The sequence below is a fragment of the Tupaia chinensis genome, unplaced genomic scaffold, assembly GCF_000334495.1.
Source record: "Tupaia chinensis unplaced genomic scaffold, TupChi_1.0 Scaffold000075_1, whole genome shotgun sequence".
Lineage (NCBI taxonomy): Eukaryota > Metazoa > Chordata > Mammalia > Scandentia > Tupaiidae > Tupaia > Tupaia belangeri.
In genome coordinates this window covers 842,780-849,042 of record NW_006159535.1, presented here as the reverse complement: position 1 = coordinate 849,042, position 6,263 = coordinate 842,780, and the positions used below count along the sequence as shown (strand labels likewise).

The following is a 6,263-nucleotide window of genomic DNA, read 5'->3' as shown; positions in this document are numbered from 1 at the left end:
GGTATAGTGGTTACGTCTCTGGACTCCCATATGGCCAATGGTTTGAGTTCCAAGCCCAGCAGCTTAAAACTCATACCAGGTGCGTGTGCGTGCACGCCCAAGATCCCAAGTGGAGAATGGAGAAGGGATTGCAGCGTAGCCATCCCCCCTGGTGGGGGTGTGTGATTTTTCACTTTCTGTCTCTCTCTTTCTCTCTGTCTCTCAAGTAAGCACACATGCCCTATAGCAAAAATATCTCTTTATTTTTTTTAACTCTTTAAAAATGTATTAATTTAATTTTATTATTACTTTTATTCTTCAGTTTGACCAGAGAGAGAGAAAGCAAGCCACCAGGCCCAGGACTCAAACCATGATCAGCCATGAGAGAGTCCGGCACCTTAATCACCATACCACCTGCCAGCCCTCAAAAATCTCTCTCTAAAAAAAGAAAAAGGCACATATATATTTTACCTTACTAGCTTCTTGGAAAGCTTTGCGTTTTGGAGAAGTCATTTGAACTGAGACCTGAGGATAAGAAAGACCTAAGGGATAAGAAGAGTCAGTCATTCAAACAGTCGAAGGAAGTACGTCCTTGGCATAGAAGATAGCAAGTCTATAAACCTAGGGTTGAATTAAATAGGGTTGATTATATTCATGGAAGATGACATAGGATAACCACTCCTACTCTAATTTTTCTTTGAGAAATAAAATAATATTAATAAATGAGTTGTTTTTGATGTTACATAATAATTCAAGAAGCCTCCCTTTGAAGGCATTCTCCATTATACCACTTTGATTATTCCCCAACACTGATCATAGTCCACACTTTTGTTTACTTGTTTAGTTTCTGTCTCACTTGCTATAATTATATGGTTCATAAGGTCAAGGACCTTGTCCACTGTTCATTGCCGTATTCTCTAGCCAATACATTAATGAATTTTTGTTGGTTGATCAAATCTGACAAAACATATTGTTATTTCAGATTTGAAATTAGAGTGGTATAGCAAGACTATTTGCTTTTACTGTTTTTTAGAAGAAAGTGTCCTTGTAAATTAAACAAGAATATTGAAGAGAGGGAACAAAGAAGTGAAGTAGATTTCAGCAGCTAAACTGAATCAACTAACCCAAATAGACAAAAATCTAAAATGCTTTATCCTGGGCCAGCAGGTGGCATTGTGGTTAGGGTGCTAGACTCTCACATGCACAACCATGGTTCAAGTCAGACTTGGTGACTTGCTTTTTCACTTTCTCTCGCTGGTGAGCACCCATGCCCTTTAGCAAATTTAAAATAATAATAATGCTAAATACATTTTAAAATTATTATAAAATGTTTTATTCAGAGAAAAGTAGTCTGAATTTTAGTAATGTTATACACAAAAACGCACACACTCACACACATATATATACACACACACACTCACTGGTTAATACTGTTTTGCCTTTCAGAGAAAAACAATCATAGAGATAGTGACAATATATGTCATAGACCTTTGCTTGTAATGCCTTATGCAACTGAACAATCAATTCTTGTTCTTCCATTTCAATCAACATACACCCAGCAAAGAATATCTATTTAAGCTTTGTATAACTCCTAATCACCTAAGATGCTCTAAGATGATCTTAAATTCTAAAGTACACAATATTTTCTAATTTGTTGACAAGAAAGTTACATGATTTTAATTCTGACAGTTTACATAATTAAGAAGCCAATGGTCAGTGAAATGCACAAAACCCAGGCAGCACTCAAATGCAGACGCCATACACTATGAATAGTCTCAAAGCTGGATATTTGACAGTTGGTTTGTGGGTCTGAGAGGTGGATTTACTAATGGGTCAGTAATGGAATAGTAAATTGATTCAATATGACATAGTTGATTATAGTGACTGAAGATAAAATTTTGCCAAATGAACAATAAAAAGCGATACAATTTTTAAATTTCTCTTTAGGTTTCTTTCTGTTTTTTACTTGCCTAAAATATAGCTTTTTTTTTTTTTTTTTTTTTTTTTTGAGATATTTTTTTTTTTAGAGCCCAGATGTTCTAGAGATTTTTTGCTTTAGAGCACATGTGCTTGCTGGCAAGACAGAGACAGAAAGTGAGAAATCACCCCCCGGGAGGGATGGGCACAAGCAATCCCTTCTCCTCCATTCTCCTCTTGGGACTTTGGTTACACACACATGTGCACCTGGCATGAGTTTCAAGTAGCTGATGCTAGGACTTGAACTATGGTTGGCCATGTGGGAGTCCAGCAATGAAAGCACTACGCCATCTGGTGGTCCCAAATATAACTTCTTTTTAAGAAATTAAGCTGCCTCACCCCTCTTTTTTGTAAAAGGGAGGAACTGGAAAGAGAGGCTGTAACTACCTACCTACCCTGTGCAGTCGTGGTAGTCTTTTAGAAGGATTATCCAATAATAAGTAAAAATGAGAAATAAGAGACTTAGGGAAAGTTTATTTTTAAGATATAGAGGATGATTTAGAGAGGGCAGGCGGCTGCAGTGAAGGGGTGGGCTGAGCACTAGGTCCATGTGGGTGCTGTCGTGGTACAGCGCGGGGTCACCATGGTAGAGCTGCAGCATTTGTGGGTCCGGAAAGCAGTAGACTTCATGGTGAAGAGTGGAGTGAGAGAACAATCGGAAGATGCAGGGCCTCAAGTTTCGGTACAGTGCTGGCTGTTGTGAGGACAACCAGGCCTTCCTGCAGCAGGTGCACCAGTGCATGGAGCCTTGCCGTGTGCCTCTGGCCCAAACCCAGGCCTAGGTGACCAATGAGCTGGAGAAATTCCAGGACCGCCGCCTGGTGTACCATGCATTTCAATGACAAAGCCAAAGATTCTGTGGACACGGGGCAAGGAACCTCAGGTAAAGTGTCGGCTGGACAGTTGTGTGTCCAGGTGTATGGATGACCACATGCACCTCACCCCCATCATGATCAAGAAGATGAAGGAATCACTGTCCTCTATGAGGAAACAAAAGTCCTTGCCAGTGACCTTTGGGGCTGGACTTTATTTTGAAAGAGCAGTGAGTATTTTAAGCAAAGTTTATGAAGAAATTAATGATGGCAACAAGTTTAAGGCATATGTCACTTGTCTATGAACACTGATTTCTTTATCTTTTAATCCTAGAAAATGAAATTGAAAAAAAAAGGTGCTAAAATTTGGGTCAGAGAGAGCACAGGAGAGTGTTTTAGAACCTGAGTTTCAGGTGGCAAGTGCTTGACAGGACTCTCCCTTTTACCAAGTGAGCCATCCAAGGAACTAGATTCTTCCCACACAGGTACTGACGTACGGGCTGGCCCCTCTCAGCTGCCTGTGACCTGGTGCAGTTTGAGGAGAGGTGTTTCTATTTGTTGTCAACCTGTTTACCAACAGTATCGCAGGACCATTGTCATAAGTTCTAAAACACAACTCACGAAGACACCAATTTAGAAGGGGAAAAGTTTTCTGGGTCTTTGTTTTGCTTGCTAAAGTTGATGTAAGCGCAGAGTTGGGAGGGAGAGTAGCTTGGATAACAACTTTGAAACAGTTCTTTGTGGATATCCTTTACTGGGGATAGATGTGACGTGTATTTCCTCAAATTCTTACACATCAATCTTTCAGCCTGGAGAACTGGTGAAAACATGAGAAGTAGCAGAACAATGAGTCTGGAATACAGAGGCTGCCTCTTACTATTTGGCCCTGAAGCTGTCTACACAGAATGACAAGACAGTCTTAGAGTAAGTGTCCCCTTGATTGGAAAGGGGGATCTTGAGTATGGTATATATTGGTGTCCAAGAGTGAATAGTAAAAGAAGAACTTAAGAGAGTTGTGAAGTACTAGATTTGGAACACCTGGTTTTCCTAGACCAGAATGGAAGAAAGCCTAAACCTAGCATAGCTTAGCCCTCCTGAGTTCACAGAGTCCTATTGAGACAATCCCCTGACCACAGAAAAGACAAGGGGAAAAAAGTAAGCAACTTAGCTAGGATGAGCTGAGAATCCCTTAGGGCAGCCTCTCATTACCAAATATCATTTTTCCCTGGGGCCTTTGCACCATGTGATGTTCCTGCCCCAGTGTGGCACCTGGTTCTTTTGATAAGGACCTTGTTGGGACCAGCAGTTAGCATAATGGCTATGTCACTGGACTCCCACGTATTCTACAGCAGTTTGCGTCCCGGACCCAGTGGCTTAAAACTCACGCCGGGCGCATGTGCGTGCGTGCCCAAGATCCCCAGAGGAGAATGGAGGAGAAGGGATTGCAGCATGGCCATACCCCCTGGGGGATGATTTCTCGCTTTCTGTCTCTCTGTCTCTCTCTGTCTGGTGAGCGCACGCGCCCTAAATCAAAAACCTCTCAAAAAAAAGAAAAAAAAAAAAAAAGGAACCTTGTCTTTTTGTCAGATTATTACTTGGAATGATAATATAGACTGTCTGTTTGCTGTTTCACAGCTGTGACATATTTTCTCAGTGGTTTGGTTTATTAAAAATGAAGTTTAGGGGACCAGCAGATGATGTGGTAGTTAAGGCGCTGGACAGTCCCATATGGCCAACCATGGTTCAAGTCCTGGACCTGGTGGCTTGCTTTCTCACTTTCTCTCTCTCTCTGTCTGTGTTTCTCTGGTCAAAATAAGTAAATGAATAAATAAAATTAAAAATATTTTTTTAAAAATGAAGTTTAATCCCTCTCCCCCCAAAACAAGATATATATGAGGATTCGAACCAGCAGATGGCATAATGGCTATGTTGCTGGACTCCCATGTAGTCTACAGCGCTTAGAGTCCTGGACCTGGTGGCTTAAATTCATGCTGGACACATGTGCGTGCATGCCCAAGATCCTGAGAGGAGAATGGGGGAGAAGGGATTATAGAATGGCCATCCCCCCAGGGGGTGATTTCTTGCTTTTTGTCTCTCTGTCTCTCTCTGTCTTTCTGGCAAGCGCATGCGCCCTATAGCAAAAACCTCTAAAAAAAAAAAAAAAAAAAGAAAGGGATATATGAGGATTTAAAATCAGATGTAAATATAAAATTTCTGACTCTTCTTTCCTTTTCACGCAACCAGATTCATTTCCCTAATGAAAGAAGGATTAGATAGGATATTGGGTTTCAATTTAAAAATGAAATATATTACAAAACTTAAGTTTGTTAAATGGCAAAACTGATATCCAGTGCTTCAAGGTACAAAATATACAGTAATATTAACGAGACACCAGTGACAGTAGAGAAGTTGAAAAAAGATTCACATATTCTTGTCTATAATCATGATAAACTTTAAACACTATCCAAAGCATAAAGAAACCACTGAATATGTCTTCCTTAGGTTCTAGAGTGACATCAGTGAGAATGGAAGAAGAAGGACCTCTAAAAATATGCTTTTTCACTAGATCAATGAGAACACTAGCAAAAATTGTCAACATCAATTTTTTTGGAACTCTGTACATTCAACAAAGGCTTTCCATGGCCAGGACTCAAACTGCACAGTCATAACTGCCAGGTCATGGAGCCAGCTCTAGTCTTCCTTTCTGAAGGTTCTCAAAGTACAACTATGGGAACCTTTATGGGATCCCTCTGGAAATAAGAAAAGACCATGTACTCTTAAATTTCCATTCTTTGATAAGGCTGTTCCCTCTGCCTGGCAGTTTGATGCATTCATCGGGGTTCTTCAGAGAAACAGAACCACTAGGCTGGCTGGCTGGCTGGCTGGATAGATGGAAAGATGTATAGGACAGGATTTATTCAAGGAAATAACTTACATGATTATGGAGGCTAAGAAGTCTCGGAATCTGCCCTCTGCATGCTGAAGTCCCAGGGAAATTGACAGAGTGCCTTCCAAGTTCAAAGTCTTGAGAACCAGGGGAGCTAATGGTATAATCCTCAGCTTGAGGCCAAAAGCCAGAGAACCTAGGACACTATTGGTGCAAGTCTCAGAGTCTGGAGGCTGGAGAACCTGGAGTTCTGATGTCCAAGGGCAGAAGAATATGGGTGTCCCAGTTCTAGGAGAGAGAGTGAAAGGGAGGGAGGGAGAATGCATCTTATCTTTGCCTATTTGTTGTGCCTGGTCGCTCAGCCATTTGGATGATGCCTACCCCCACTGGGTGAGGGTGGATCTCCTCAGTCCACTGATTGAAATGTCATTCTCTTCCAGAAACACTCTCAGTGACATACCCAGAAATAATGCTTCACCATCTCTCTGGGTTTGCCTTAATCCTGTCAAGTTGACACCTAAAATTAACCAGCACACTTGACAAATTCCTATTTATCCTTCAGGACTGAGATCAATAATTTTCTCCTGGGACCAGCAGTTAGCGTAATG

General features: G+C 41.1%; 1 pseudogene; it reads left to right on the top strand.

Moving 5' to 3' along the window:
• Positions 1-2,365: 2,365 nt before the first annotated feature.
• Positions 2,366-3,073, top strand: LOC102490535 (protein FAM136A-like; annotated as a pseudogene).
• The last annotated feature ends 3,190 nt before the right edge of the window (positions 3,074-6,263 follow it).